Below are 16,951 nucleotides of genomic sequence, written 5' to 3'. Positions count from 1 at the left end.
ATACAAATGAAACTGGATGATTTAACAATTAAAAAAGACATACAAATACTGAACCAGAAGAGTTACATGGATCACCTTTTTATATTGGTTTCACAAAAGGAGCCTGATAAAATTGTCAATAATTTTATGAGAAGAAACAGTGAGAGTATGAAAAATGATACAAATGACCTCTATATACTGTTTTTTCCAAAGAGGCTTGTTAAAATTGGCATCAATTTTGTGAGAAGAGACAAAGAGAGTATGAAAAGAAAACACACACTTGGATGTTATCCGAGGAGACTAAAAACTGTTGTGAGACAGGGAAAGAATATAAAGTTGGTTAATTTGATCAAGGTTAAAATAGCTTGATTGCTATTTCTGGTAATGTTTAATGGATTTATGTTGACTAGGACAAGATGACAATATTTTAAAGAGATGAGATGGAGGCATTTGTTTAAATAAGAAAATGAGATATAAATATAAAAAGGATAAACTATATGAGATGTAGTTTGTACTAATTACATTGCTATTTCTGATAACTCTTAGTGGGCTTTGCTAATTAAGATGAGACTTTAATACTTGTTTACAGAAAATGGGGTTGGATATGGGATGATGAGATGGTTGGTTGTATTTTAATGGATGATCATTAAGTTGTTAATATTAACTATACTTTCCATGAACCAATAGGGAGGTTTCTTCTTCTTTCTTTTCTGTTTTTCTGCACTTTTCATTTTTCTAAAAAAATCTTTTTATATTTTGTATCTTTTGTAATTTGTATTGGTTTTATCTGTATAATGTAATCCTTAATAAAAGTTATCATGCAAAATGAATAAAAGATATAGTGGATCAACTGATCAATAATAGTTCATGTGATCAAGTTTAATGCCATGCTTAAACTTGAACTTTTTAAAATTGCTATTATGGAATACGGTTTTTAAACTTTTTTTTAACTCATTTGTTAAAATAAAGAGAGACAAAGATCTAGTGATAGAAAATTGCCTACCTTCAACAACTTTTTTTTTTTACATCAGGTTCTCCTGAACATTATTTGAATATTCTTGTTACAGGGATGTAATAGTATTTTATTTAGCATATGTTTACATTTAAGCAAAATACAAAACCATAAGGAGCCTAGTAGCATCTTTTTCAAGTAACAGATTTTATTAAAAAACATTAGGACTTATGAGCTAATGATACATTTTAATAAAATCTGTTACTCGGGAAAGGTGCTCCTCATTTTTTTAGAATCCCAGATTAACACAACTATCCTCCTACAATATCAACAAGTTGTGTGTTCATGTAACTATATGTGTATAGTTTGTGGTTTTTGTCTTTATCTTTTTCTATTCATATTTTCCCTGTTTTGATTTTCTGTTGTTGATTTATTTATGTAAATGTCTGTATAGATGCATATTGTAAAACCAAACTCTGGGCAGCTTACAAACCAGGAAAATGAACAATATACAGTATACAACAAAAAGAATAAAGCCAAAAATAGAAAGATCTGGTACCTCAATTGCACTTTGCTATTTCTGTATAGTAAATACATATATTAAAATTTTACATACATTTCCCTTAATACAATACCATAAAATGGCTTTTAAAGAAGTTCACTAACCCAGACAGTGGTTATTTTCAGTGTTTTGCCTTGGCAACTTCTTAGATTGAGCCTTGAGATAAAACGTCTTATATGAGTTGTATAATTAGTTTAAGAGTAGGTCTTCATTATAGATATGCTAAAACTTTAATATTGCAATGTTCTTGTGAGTATATGATATACTGATGTTTTTTACTTTGTCATAGCCTAAGATAATCATATTTTTATTGTAGTTACACAAATATGGGAATAAAGATTGTGCCCAGATTTTCAGGCATTTCCTGGCATTTAAGTTAGATATTTTTTAAAAAAGCAATATTAACTCCTGTTTTTATATGTTTCCTGTCTTAAAATGACTTTTGACAGTTGTGGCTGGAGGCTTTCTCAGTAAAAGGAGCTGTTTACTGTGTGTTAGCTTTCTTCCATTTTTTGGCATATGTTGTATCAATAACTGAATTAAAACTCTCTTTTAGCATTTGCCATATAAAGGCATTTTTAATCTTTGCTTCCTTAATCTTGAAAGAAACAGAGTAGGTGTTAATTGTGTGTGTAATTTACTCTAGTAATGGTAGGTTATAATCTGCTGATGAACTATTTTTGAAGACTGTATCTCTATCAGTCTTGCCATATCACTTTAGAGAAAACTATTTCATATCTCTATCGTGAACTTCTTTAAAAGTCATTTTATGGTATTAAGGGAAATGTATGTGAATTTTTAATATATTTATTTACTACACAGAAATAGCAAAGCTTAACTGAGGTACCAGATCTTTCTATTTTTGGCTTTATTCTTTTTGTTGTATATATTGTTCATTTCCCCAGTTTGTAAGCTGTCCAGAGTTTGGTTTCACGATGGGCATCTATACAGACGTTTACATAAATAAATCAACAACAGAAAATCAAAACAGGGAAAATATGAATAGAAAAAGATAAAGACAAAAAACACAAACTATACACATATAGTTACATGAACACACAACTTGTTGATATTGTGGGAGGAGAGTTGTGTTAATCTGGGATTCCAAAAAATTGCCACCTTGCTTGGCAATGTAAATTCTCCATTGTGGTTGCAAGTCAAGGACTGCCCGTATTTATCAGATCAAACTGCAACAAATTTCCCTTACAATAACTCTGTGGTAAATTGTTACATGCTTCCCATCAACCACATTAATTCTTATGCATTCTTGTCTCCATTCCTGCATGTTCTCTGATTTCAACTTACTAGTACAATAATCACCCCAGTAACTTCTATCTAACCCACAAATTGAAATGTAACAATTTGAAAAATATGAGTAAAATTAAACAATTTAAGAGATTTCTCCCTTCCAACTGGCAGATGTTATTCCTAGAAGGTCTTATACACAATGGTTACACTCACAATTTGAATTGACCTATAATTCACATTTCTACAGCAATCATTTCCAAAATGTAACATGGTATATATTCTGCTTGCAGAAAAGGGAAGAATAATGTCTACCTGAATTAATAAATTAACAGGGAGGCAGAGGATGGTAGGGAAAGAGAGAGAAACAGCATTTGTTATGTGTGTGTTATATGACACTATCAGAATTAAAATGAGAGAAAGACGTGGGTTAAGCCATTTAACTGAAAAGAGAAAAATGATAGCATCTCAAAGAAGCCTCTTCACTTTATTCTGAGATTTTTTTTCCCCCCTCAGACACTGACTTCTTTGTCTATTGTACGGTCCAATGTAATCTCTTTGCCCTGCAATTGTTAGCTCAGACAAGAGCATGTGAACTCTCAGTCCAGGAGGCAGATGTTTACAGACACTGTCATAACTTGCTGGATACATTAAAAAAAAAGTCTTTAGAAAATGTAACGAGATTTTGCATTAGTCCGGAAACAAGCAGAGCTATTGAACTGCTCCAAGGTCTCATTCAAAATGTTGGGTTATTTTGTTGTTTGTTTCTCTTTTCCCACTGTACTTATCTCTTCCCCAGCCTTATTGTGATAATAAGCCAGGAAAATAACTGGACCACTCTCTCAGACTTTGTCCTACTTCAGGAAGCCTGTGGCTGTCCCAGACACCAATCCTTAGAAATTTATCTCTCCCCCCCCCTTCTTTCTGCAATGCTCTTCCACATTGCAAGCCACAAGCCACAGCCCTTCTGATCTTGTTGGTATTACTTTCAATTCAACAACATTTGGATGACTAGGAGACAATATCTGTGTTTGGTTCTTGTAAGTTGTTTTTAACACTGCTGGGGAGAGTAATGTTTCACAGACTTTGCTGGACTGGTTTCATCGGTATTCTTTAAACCAGCAATAAGGAATATGGTACCTGAACTTTTCACATCCATGTTACATGTTTATAAAGACTCTTATGTTTTAAAATCTATTACATCTTGATAAGGTTGCAAATTATTCTGTGCTGAAGCAACATGTAGTATTTGACTTTCCTGTGTCTTACACTGATATAAACTCATAGATATTGTCTCCACTGAGAGACTGAGATATAGCCATCTCAGGAAAAGGATAACTTGAATTAGTGGGTAAATTATAATAAATGATTTTTTTTAAAAAATAAAGCCACCTGTTCCTCCCTTTCTTGGTTTACTATTAAAGAGTATGAACTGCACAGAATTCTATTCAATATGAATATGTGTGTGTGAGAGAGAGGGGGAGAGAGGGAGGGAGGAAGAGAGAGAGAGAACAAACAGCAGGTCAAACATATTTTGTTTTCATGCTTGTGTTTTACTAATTACTATTAGTCACTCTCACCGCCCAGAGTGACTCTATGAGGGAGATGGGTGGTTCCTAAATATGACAAATAAATATAGGGAAAAGGAGCAGTAGCAAGTTCATTTCTGCTATCAGAATAATAACTTATGCATCTTCTGACATCTGCACTGAATATGTAATATTATTTGAATAAAATGAGTGGATGCACATTGGCTTCCAATTAGCAGCAATGAAAATTAACAAATCTTTTAAGATGATCAGATAATACTAAAACATAATTCAAAATTCCAGTTGATAAAAATGCATATTTTCTATATCTGTTTTAACTTTTAAAAAATAGGGGATAGATTACAACTTTCACAAAATAATTAAGAGTCTCATGTAGACCTGGCCTGACTTTTGTGTATTATTGTGCCTTAGTGGATAGCATTTACTCTATTTTATGCATTATTGCATAATGAGAAATTGTACAAATATAAGAATTGTACAGATCCATTCTTAGGTAAATATCAAATGCCACAACATAATTTGTTGCTTGAAAATAACATATATGTTTTATTAAAACTTGGTTTCCTAGTTAGTCTATTCTTAATTTAAAATGATGATTTATTTATTTCCACACCAGGCTCTTACTTTTATTTTTCAAAAAGCATCAGCGTTTCTATAACTAGTTAAAATTAGTCAAAACAATACCTGAACATTTTCTTTGAAAAAAATCATCTCTGCAATTTTATTGCAGAGTTATAAAAATTGGAGTCATAAAAATATGCTAAGGATGAATTAAGGGAATTGAGAAATGGTTTCAGGGTTGTCCTTTATTCCCAATATTCTATTAATTTGTGTATCACAGTAAGTTAAAATTTCACTACATAGGCTCCCTGGACAAATCTGTGATTCATTCCTCATGCTGAAAATATTACAGAACTTATAAAAATTTGATCTCCTAAAACTAAGAAGTAAACCGCGCCTCAGATTTTATCTGAATACTCCTATTTCTATCTTCACTGCAGTATTTTTACAGAAAATGACCATATATTGTAGTTTCAAATGCAACACTGCAACACTACTTTCACTGTGACCATGTCTGTACATGGTCATTAAGCCATAATATGTTTAACCATAGGTTTTTTTTAAAAAAAAACAACAACAACCCCAAAACAAAACTGGATAGGCTAGCACAACTTGCTAAACCATAGACTACAATTGGGTTCATACAAGGGGCAAGGCATAAAATAATTTAGTTGGCTTGGTGTCCTGTTTGACATAAATCTGAGCCAAATTCTTTCCCCATCCCCATGTTTGCATTTATAGATGCAGGTATTACAATAACTTGTTCAGTTGCTTTTTAGCTTTGTCCTTTTAGTGAAGTTTGACCATTGCTTGCCTACTTCATCACAGTTTAAAGCACGCAGTCTTAGTATCACATACAAAACCACACTCTTGTACCAGCCTTTTATTACCTGGGGCCCTTCTAAAGTTTGAATTACACTTCCTCCGAATCGTCACGTCTGGGGCCAATGCGGGTTGTAATCTTGAGGGCACTCAGTTGTGCCAGATGAACAGCACCCTGATCTACCTTGAGAACAATTAACTAAAATCATGGGCAAAGAAAAGGATGTTTGCACTACCAGCAAAAGATCAACTACGCTGGTGCGTAGGCTTCCACTCTACAACATAAAACACTCAACTATCCCTCTTGCACTGTAGACCTATCACAGATAATATAGCCGGTACTTGTATCCGGAAAGTTGGAGGTACAATCAAAAGCCGTAAATCAGCCACCTAATATCCAATTCTTTTCAATAACTAAAAATACGTAAATTCCATTTGCAGCAAAGGAAGCCCCGGGTCCATTTGCAACGGATTCAGACGGGCTGCTGAAATTCAACTCTTGAAGCTAGCGAGGAGAAGATGGGACCATCGGAAAGAAACGGGGAAGGCGAGGATGCTCAAAAACTTACCCTAGACCACGGCGAAAACACCGGCCGAGCAGGCAGATAGCGATCGCTCCTTCTCACCGGCATCTCTAAGGCTGTTCCTTGAAGGAAACCGCTACGGGAAAACTTCAGCCGTCCCACTTCTCCCGATTTTCACACTCAAGAAAGCGGCGGGGGCGCCTGGCTAGTCCGGAGCCACTCTTGGCTTCCTTAAACCCCGAAAAAAAGTTTCGTACTGTTTGGGAACCAAAAAAAAAAACACAAACTTCCTCTTCTGGCCTCCGGAGTCCTTATCCCATCCTCCCAACAAATCCAAGAAGCCGCCCGGCCGGAATATCCAGCCGTTCCTTTGGCTAAGCGCAACCACCTCACCAAAGCAACACTCTTTAATAACGCCGCTACCATTCCGAGCCGAGAGGGGTTTCCCCCCCCCAAAAAAAAAACTCGCCCGCACCTGTGGCGCCGACTTTAAGCCCGGTTCGCTATCCAGAACAGGCGAGTGAAACAGGCTACCGCGACGCCGAGAACAGCAGCAAAGGATAAAAACCGGGAAAGGAAACGGGTGTTGGATGCTAATACAGACCTGCTCCCTCCCCCCTCCTGGACCAATTGGTTCGCTCCCGATGGAAGCCTGCGCTGCTCCCATTGCAACATTTTCGTCTTCCCTCTTGGAAGTTGAGGGGCGGGCGCCGGCAGGGTATTAATTGTTCGCTTGACGCCTCACATGATGCGAGGGAGGAATCGCGGCAGCCACTCAGTGCCTCGGTTCGACCAACGCTTCCGTTTCCAGGGAGGGGGGGGGAAGAGAGTACGAAAATTACGGAAAGTACAAAAAAAGAAGCGCGCAAGTACGCGCATACACACACACGCACACCAAACTGGTGTGTGTGTGTGGATTTTATGAAGAAATTAAGCTGCTGCGTAAAACAGAACTCGATTAGAAGCGTGGAAGAACCCGCTTCAGAGAAGAAGGACGAAGGGGGTCCGAAGAACTAATTCCTATGCGCTTGAGTAGGCCTTTAATGCTGTGTATTGATGCTGGGCATGAGGAAAAGCTACAGGGCAGTGTTTCTCAACCTTGACAATTTTAAGGCATGTGGACTTCAACTCCCAGAATTCCACAGCCAGCAATGCTGGCTGTGGAATTCTGGGAGTTGAAGTCCACATGCCTTAAAATTGTCAAGGTTGAGAAACACTGCTATAGGGCTACGTTTCTTCCAGTCCAGCCTCGGGCCTGCAACCCTGTGTTTCAAGTCATTTGGAAGGAAAGCCCAATTCTAACCATTGTTTGAGGACCAGGGCTTCCCTATGGAGTTGCTTGAAATTTCAGTCTAAATCTGGGACCTGCCAAAAAAACCTGCAGGGACTTGCCCTAAGATTCAAAAACTGCCTCAAAAGCACGCAGAGACAAATCTGGGACTTCTATTGAGTAATTATTTCACAAATCCCGGATCAACTGGGTGACCCACAAGTCCTGGGTTGGAAGGTGAAAAATAGAAGAGAAGACGAGACTGTCAAGGAAAAATAAAAGAAGTTCTGAACAGAGAAATTCTTGGAGAGGTTGGGAATAGCATCTCTATTTTTTCAGTGACTTAAGCTCCACCCCATCACTTTCCATCATGTCATTAGTCTAAACTGGTNTTCCGCCCCCTGCGCCGGCCGAGGCGTAGCTGGCAAGCGGCAGAGACGGAGCAGGCCGACCACCAGCTGGCCCAGCCCAAGGGAGGCACCCGCCGGAAAAGGGGAAAAAAATGGTGGACAGCCTTGCTTGGCGACCCCCGTGAAATGGTCGATCGACCCCAAATGGGGTCGCGACCCATAGGTTGAGAACCGCTGGACTAGCTCATTTCAGAAATCAGCCTCTTCCCTGTTTAAAAGTTGGGAACCATCAGTCAGTCACCAAGGTAGGGCAAAAAAAAATCTGATGCTCTTTTGCCTCAATTTTATTATGGTTCTTGTTTGTTTTTATATTGCCACATCATATATGGTAGTCCATCACTTAACAACAGTTCATTTAGTGACAGTTCAAAGTTACAATGGCAGTAAAAAATGTGACATGACTGTTTTTTCATAGTTACGCCCTTTGCAGCATCCCCATGATCATGTGATCAAAATTCAGAGGCTTGGCAACTGGCTCATATTTATGACCTCTGCTGTGTCCCAGGATCATGTCATCACCTTTTGTGACTTTCTGACAAGCAAAGTCAATGGGAAAGCCAGATTCGCTTAACAACCAGGTTACTAACTTATCAACTGCGTTGATTCACTTAACAACTGTGACAAGAAAAGTCATAAAATGGGGCAACAACATTCACTTAACACATGTCTCACTTAGCAACAGAAATTTTGGGGTCAATAGTGATCGTAAGTCGAGGACTGCCTGTACCGAGATGTTGTATTTATTGTGTATATTATACTGTTGCATTTTTAAAAGTTTTTTTTCCCTGCACTGAATCTTCAATAAAGTGCTATGTAGGTTTCTGAAATCTGAGCTATGAACAAGAATTAAAGCTGTTTACATTTCAAGTCCTAAAACCAGGAGAGGAGAAAGTGGTAGCAACAACATGTACTTCCAATAATAAAAGTGGTGCAAGAAACAAAATGTTAGATTTTTTAAAATTTCTCTGCATCATCTCCCCACTCCTCTGGACAGCAAAAAATAAAAATAAAACAACTATGAATAATATGGAGAAGACAAACTAAATAATAGTAGTGCCCTAAATGCAGGAAACAGTAATTGAAGCTCATGTAGGGATTAGTTTTCTCTGAGGAGTAGTGGGTGCTCCTAGAGTGGTGTGGCCATATAGCAAACCTCCTCAGCAACAATTTATGGAAGGAAGTGCAAAATAATCCCCAAGGGAAAGTATGATGGCCTGCCTAGTGTAATGGTATTTCAGATGTTTCCAGTAATAATCAGTTTGCAAAGTCAGTACCTTGTTTACTTTCAGAGATAGAAACCAGACAAAACTATGATCTTATTCAAGTGCTCAATAAGACAAAGAAAAAGGTTCTGTTCTGGCAGAAGTAACACAGTGTTTGAGAAGCACTGCCATGTTTTTTAAACAATAAAATACTGTATGAAGTAAATAAATGTTGCACGGCTTTTTCCAAAGTTGTTCCTGATTTGCATCATAGTCACAATTACATTCCTAGGTTATTCTAATCAATAAAAATGAGTAGTTGGTGGACAGGATGAAAATGATATATTTTGCTCTGCTTATCAATATAACCGTAACAATAACATTATTATATGCTCAGTATTGTTTCAGGTGCAGAGACAAAATGTTTGCTTCAACCATTATGGGGTATAGAAAAAGCTAAATGTGTAAGACGCAGATTATTCCATTTATATCCATTTGAGCAACCTTTTTTTACATTGGCACTATCTTGATGCAGTAAGACTGTAGGTCTCAAAATTTTCAGCCAGTAAGAATGAAGGCGCTGGGAATTCCAGGTTGAGAAAGGCTGTTTTAAAACAAAATGTTGCAACTAAAGAGAAGGCTTTCGAGGTCACTCGAGTCACAACCCCATAGTCTTTTGAACTGAGATTTAGTCCACTAGAAGGAAGTGAAATGATGTCATTATCTGCTTCTTTTTTCCTTCCCCTTTTCTCAACAGACAGGTTTTTTTTCCTACTATAGTTCTCTCTGAGCTCATACACGTAGCCTCAAAATTATCATAGATAAAACATATGGTTTAGCATAGCATGTAAACCTTGGTTTAAACCAAGAATGGCAAAGAAAAAGAGCTGACAAGGGATAAGGAAAGTTAGGGATTGCTGTTCTAAAATTATTTCATGAGTTCTCTTTCCAAAGAACCCAGACAATGAGTAAATCTTATTTGTACCCAATGCTAACTCTTTCAACAGAGATGAATTTATGTATGGCCTTGTGACTGGGAATTAAGTTGATTGCATATTACTGTCTCTCTTGAGGGATGGCTTAGCCCAGTGATGGCGAACCTTTTAGAGACCGAGTGCCCAAAAACTGGCCTCGCCCTGCTCCACCCCCTGCCCCACCCCCGCTCCGCCCCCCATCCCCTGCCCCGCCTGCCCACAGGACCACTCACCACCTCCAGGGCCCACTGCAGATCGCCCTGGCATCCCAGCAGCGCTATGGCGGCCACACCCTCTGCCCGCGCCCTGCAGCATCAACTGCATGATGGGGTGTGAGGGCAGAGTCTTGTCTACGCTGCCTGGCTGCCATGTCCTTGGCTGCACTGCTGTGTGGGCCACGCTCGGGGGCAACTCTCCTTCAGGGGGGCTGCTGGAGAGGAGGGGGTCGCGGGGGAGGCAAGGCTGGAGTAACGGCACGTGTACCCACATAGAGGGCTCCGAGTGCCGCCTCTGGCACCCGTGCCATAGGTTTGCCACTACTGGCTTAGCTCCTTTTTTAAAAGTTTTCATTTATTTTTATACCGGTAGTTGCAATTGAAATTTTTAATAAACCTTAAAAATATAATTTAATAACATTAAAATAAGAGTTATGAGACCTGCATTTTTGAAGACGGGAATGAATTTAAAAAAAAATCATAATGCAAAAACAAAATCTACAGTACATTTTGCTTTGAAAAACAACTAACTGTTGCCAATTATTCAAATAATTGAAACTTTTAAAAGAATAATTCCTTTGTTTCTGAAGATTTGCACATAAAAATGGCCCAGGTGAGACAGAACAGAAAGAGTTCATTTGTAAACATTTAAAAAAAACTTCACCCTACAAAAAGAGATGAAACTACTCATTCCATATTGCAAATATCCATTTTTAGTGCAGAGCAGATTTATCGCTCAATCAATTTGATTTGAGAGAAACATCTCCCCCGTGTTCTCAATTTTGTGTTGCACTGTATTTAAAAACATTTTGTACCCAAAGCAGCTTACAAGCAAACTATTGTTACAACATACTTAGGAAGACAGCAGCATCAATGAATTGCAAACTGTCAATGAGATGTGAACTTTGCAATTCATTCTAAAAACCAATCAGTGAATTCTGCATTTTACAGAATGATCAAACAGTGTAAAGGCCATATAATGCAAACCAGAATGTTTACTTAATGTCTTAGGATTGTTTCTCTTTGTATTTCTCTTCAGTTTAAGTTTTACTCCACTGATTGGAAATAGATTTTTTTTCAATGAGCAGAAATTTAAAAGTATGCACAAATAATTCAATATAAATAAGTGAAGAAGAGGAGGAAGAGGAGGAGTCAAGTATTCGCCCCTAAAATCCACTGTATGGTGAAAGGTTTGCTAAGCTTTTCTTTACTTCCCAATACCTGTCCAGGAAAAGCATCTCAACATGTCCGAATAATCAGAAGCGCATCTCAATTGTGACATTGCATTAAGGCTAGAAGTTTCTGAACTTGTTTTGGGGGGAAAATGCATAATAATAATAATAATAATAAGAAGAAGAAGAAGTAGTAGTAGTAGTAGTAGTAGTAGTAGTAGTAGTAGTAGTAGTAGTAGTAGTAGTTGGAAGGGACCTTGGAGGTCATCTAGTCCAACCCCCTGGAGTCCGTCCTTTGGGATATGGTAAAGTCTGTTTACCGACAGGTCAGAGAAGAATTTTTGAAGGTTACAACCTCGTAAGTGGCGAAGACCTCCGTCCAACAAGGTGACCAATTAACAAGATTGACAGTCCTTCAAAGAGGAATCAAGATCCAACGAAGTCTCCTTGATTAGTTTCCATCCGTTGCTTCTTGTCCTGCCTTCAGGCGTCTTGGAAAATAGCTTGACTCCCTCTTCTTTGTGGCAGCCCCTGAGATATTGGAACACTGCTATCATGTCCCCCCTCGTCCTTCTCTTCGTTAAACTAGACATGCCCAATTCCAGCAACCGTTCCTTATATGTTTTAGCCTCCAGTCCCCTAATCATCTTTGTTGCTCTTCTCTGCACTCTTTCTAGAGTCTCAACATCTTTTTTACATCGTGGTGACCAAAACTAGATGCAGTATTCCAAGTGTGGCCTTACCAAGGCATTGTAAAGTGGTATTAATACTTCACATGATCTTGATTCTATCCCTCTGTTAATGCAGCCCAGCACTGTGTTGGCCTTTTTGGCAGCTGTAGCACACTGCTGGCTCATATTTAAGTGATTGTCCACTAGGACTCAGAGGTCCCTCTCACAGTTACTACTATTGAGCAAGGTACCCCCTATACTATACCTGTACATTTGGTTTTTCTTGCCTAAATATAGAACCTTACTTTTTTCACCATTGAATTTCATTTTGTTAGATAGCACCCAGTGTTCAAGTCTGTCCAGATCCTCCTGTATCTTAAGCCTGTCTTCTGGAGAGTTGTTGTTGTTGTTGTTATCATCATTATTATTATTCCTATAGCAAAAACTTGTGTGTACGCATTCTCAGGATATCAGGCCATGATTTGGTCCCAGCTACTAACTCCATGATCTCCATATTAAATAGAATATGAAATTGAGATTTGTAAATCTCAGTTTAAAGGATTCTTGGCCTAGCATTAGCCATATGTAGAATCAATGGAGATGCAGACCACCGTTAAAGGTAACAAGAGAAAAGCAACACCTGTTTCAAATGCTGGTTCTCAATTTACAAGTAACAGTTTACATTACTCCAGTCACAGGTCTTGAATATGCATCAGCTTAATTCAAAATACAATTGATGAGTGTAAATCTACTTCAAGATGACTTTTTTTTTGCTTCAAATACATACTTTTCTACATTTTTTTCTTCACAGCTTCTTATTTTTAGTGATACTTAAAATAAATTCAGTTCTTTGGTATAAATTTCCAAAAACATTAGGCCTATTGTCAAAGATGTTTTCAAAGGAAAAGAAACAGCACATGACATTGATTAAAATGTTTACTTTCAAGAGAGTTTAATCAAGAGAAAGAAATCTTCTTTTCAGTGGCTGCCAAATTCATCTGTAACAGAGAATTCAGTAACACTAACTTATCTGTCACTACCAATCTGTCTTTCCCACTGGAAATATTTAATGCAGCCATGCGTACTAGAAGACCAGTGTTAAAACCTCAATTCTGCCTCAATATATTGGTTAAAGATAACAGAGGCAAACGAAAGTAACCAGGATAATGTGAGTAACTGCAAACAGGATGACAGTGAAAGATGCAACATGGGAAAAGTAATTCCTGGCAGAATCTTCGTGTAAAACATCATGAGTGCCCCAGAATTTGTCATGCTGGTTTAGCTGCTACGATTTATAAACCAGCAACTTCTAGGAAACCACAGGTTCCCCACTGCTACCATGCATTTTTCTCCACGGAAGCCATATATCCACCGAATCCTAATGAATTAAATGGGATTCTATACAGATTCTATCACCATTCATTTAGTGACCATTTGAAGTTATAACAGCACTGAAAAAGTGACTTATGACCATTTTCACACTTATGAACGTTATAACACCCCCACGGTCACGTAATCAAAATTTAGATACTTGGCAACTGGCATGTATTTATGATGGTTGCAATGTCCTGGGTCATGTGATCATCTTTTACGACCTTCTGACGAGCAAAGTCACTGGCAGAAGCCAGACTCACTTAACAACCATGTTACCAACTTAACAACGGTGGTGATTCACTTAACAACTGTGGCATGAAAGGTTGTAAAATATGTCAAACTCATTTAACAACTGTCTTGCATAGCAAAGAAAATTTGGGGCTCAAATGTGGTAAGTCAAGGACTAACTGTACTGAATAGCATTTTTGGATTTGAAGACTATCACCTTAGAGCAGTGGTGGCGAACCTATGGCACGGGTGCCAGAGGCGGCACTCGGAGCCCTCTCTGTGGGCACACATGCCGTTGTCCCAGCCTTGCCTCCGCCTGCGACCCCTCCTCACCAGCAGCCTCCCTGGAGGAGAGTCGCCCTTGAGCATAGCCCATGCGGAGCAGCGCAGCCAAGGACATGGCAGCCAGGCAGTGTAGACAAGACTCTGCCTTCACACCCCAACACACACAGTTGATGCTGTGGGGCGTGGGCAGAGGGCGTGGCCATGGCGCTGCTGGGCTGCCTGGGCGATCTGTGGCGGGCCCTGGAGGCAGTGAGTAGCCTTGCGGGCAAGCAGGGTGGGGCAGAGCGGGGGCGGGGCAGAGGGTGGGGCAGGGGCAGGGGGTGGAGCAGGAGCGGGGCCAGTTTTTGGGCACTCAGTCTCTAAAAGGTTCGCCATCACTGCCTTAGAGTTTCCTATATTCATTGTAGTTATCTATTGCCGTCTCCCTATACCAGTGATGGCGAACCTTTTAGAGACCGAGTGCCCAAACTGCAACCCAAAACCCACTTATGCATCGTTGGGTGCCGGGTGGGCGTGGCCCATTGGCTGCGTGTGGCCAATTGAGGGGTGTGGCCCATTGGGTGGGCGTGACTGCGGTGGTAACGGCAGACTGAGTGGGACTAAAAAGTTCAATCAATCAATTCCAACTTTGCAAGATCTTTTTTTTTCCCGTGAGAAGTTGAAATTGACTGATTGATTGAACCTTTTTTTTTTTTTGCACAAGGCAGCGGAGGCCTAAAGCGAAAAGGTTTTATAAAACCCAGCTGAAGGCCTAGGACTGGGGCGATGGCGCGCGTGCCCACAGAGAGGGCTCTGAGTGCCGCCTCTGGCACCCGTGCCATAGGTTCGCCACCACTGCCCTATACTCTTTTTTCTCTGCAAAAAGGAAAATGTATACTGCAAATCACCTTCAAGAGTATAACTAAGGCCATCATACATCATTCCACTTTTTTAATATGTAAAATTAAATGCACAGAAAACCTAGCTGCTCTTTAGAAGTACCTTAGATAAGAACTTCAGAAATAGTTTTACTTTGATTTTGTTTAAATAGGAAAATACTCTGCTAAAGAATTTTCTTCTGGTCTGCTAGAACCAACCTTTAGATTTTGTTTCCAAAGAAGACTCCTCTGCACTTTCTTGCCTTCAAGAAACAAGATAAAAAATATTTTCTTTCTTAAACCCTTTAAAGGATTTGCTTCATTGTGTACAAATACGCAGAGTATTATTTTATGATATGGTTTGTCAAGACTACATGATATACTAATGTAAATTCCCTACAGCATTTTTTACAATCAAAAGGACCTTGGAATAATAACTGTAGAACTACACCTGTCTTTATTGTTTCAGGCTGTTGATTGAAACTAGCCCTGTGAATGTATTAACAAGTACCTGGGGAAGGTCTGACTTCAGTCTTCTTAATGCACTTCCTGTAAAGTGCCTTGGGTTCAAGTTACAGCTACACTCCCATTCACAAGGAGATGGGTGTATTGATGTCTGGTCCCTAAATTAATAAAAATAGAAGAACAGTGTAAATTGTCAATGCAATTAATCAAGGTCAAGCTTGAAATGCTAACAACTGAAGATTTGTATTATTTTTAAATTATGTTGTGGAGGGCACAGTTCTGCCTATCAAATCAGTATAGAAAACATTTCTCTTTTTTGACAGATCTTTTTGACAGACGTTTAATAGTATACATGATAATGGCACACATTTATACTACAATTAAAAAAATCAATGCATCAGTATAAATATGCCTGTTAGAACCAGATCTTCTGATACACTGGCTTCATATCTATGAATTCCTGTGAAACAATAATTAGGCTTACATATTGTGCAAGGCTACAATTCAGTTTTGTTTTTTTAAGTGCAGCATAATATGGGAATCCATCCATTGTGCCTTAACAAATATTATGAATCAAGCCTTTATTGTTTGTGCATAATACACTGGCTTTAAAACACTCCAAAAAGAACAGTGAATTCCTCAAAAAAACCAAGTCTGAAAAATCGTAGCTCTGTATAATGTATGAATTCAGCCAATGTCTGAATTCAATTTTGAAATGTCCTGGAGTAGGAACAGCTAACACCAGATCCATTTTGTCAAGAAGCACGGCATGATAAAATTATAGGAAGTCAGAATGTTTCTAATCATTGCCACCTGTTCATATACTGAAACAATAAGGCTTGAATCCACATGTACATTTATACGTGTTAGCTTTAAAATTCAAATAAATTCAAAAAGGAAGGAAGGAAGGAAGGAAGGAAGGAAGGAAGGAAGGAAGGAAGGAAGGAAGGAAGGAAGAAAAGAGAATACAGATTTGCACAAGCTCAAATCTAGTTATTGATCCAATTTTATATTTTAAGAAGCATTTATGCTTATAATAATACAGATAGTCCTCGACTTACAACCGTGATCACGTAAACAAAATTCAGATGCTTGGCAACTGGCATGTATTTATGACAGTTGCAGTGTCCCAGGACGATGTGATCACCTTTTGCAACCTTCTGACAAGCAAAATCAATGGGGAAGCCACATTCATTTAACAACCATGGCAAGAAAGGTCATCAAATGGGACAAAACTCATTTAACAACCATCTTGCTTAGCAACAGAAATTTTGGGCTCAGTTATGGTTGTAAGTTGAGGACTACCTGTATTAGAGAAATCTGAATAGATACATTGGACTCCTGGCCATCCTGTTTAGTTGCTAGTTGTCGAAGGGTAGCTTCAGGATTTCCATGCATTCTGTTTTATAATTCTCAGTCTGGAAACTAAGTCTTAGCTTATACAACCCTTCAATAAAAGATTTATGTAGCCAGACTGTGATGGAAGATGGAACACAGCAATGTAGCAAGCAGAACACCTCTAGATAGTATCTTCAGAACTGTCAATAAATTAAACACTATACCATCCTTTTAATGAGCAAAATTATTATTATTATTATTATTATTATTATTATTATTATTATTATTATTATTA

At 38.5% G+C, this 16,951-nt stretch overlaps 1 protein-coding gene across 1 annotated transcript in view; it reads right to left on the bottom strand.

Moving 5' to 3' along the window:
• Positions 1 to 16,951, bottom strand: part of TJP2 (tight junction protein 2) — an 87,588-nt gene that overhangs the window by 48,657 nt on the left and 21,980 nt on the right. Inside the window, exon 2 of the mRNA XM_015823654.1 lies at positions 15,365 to 15,476. The gene's annotated coding sequence lies outside the window, so the exon portion shown is untranslated. The remainder of the gene's footprint in view (positions 1 to 15,364; positions 15,477 to 16,951) is intronic.

This window comes from Protobothrops mucrosquamatus, unplaced genomic scaffold (genome assembly GCF_001527695.2).
Source record: "Protobothrops mucrosquamatus isolate PMUCROS unplaced genomic scaffold, P.Mucros_1.0 scaffold1937, whole genome shotgun sequence".
Lineage (NCBI taxonomy): Eukaryota > Metazoa > Chordata > Lepidosauria > Squamata > Viperidae > Protobothrops > Protobothrops mucrosquamatus.
This window is presented reverse-complemented; position numbering and strand designations above follow the sequence as displayed.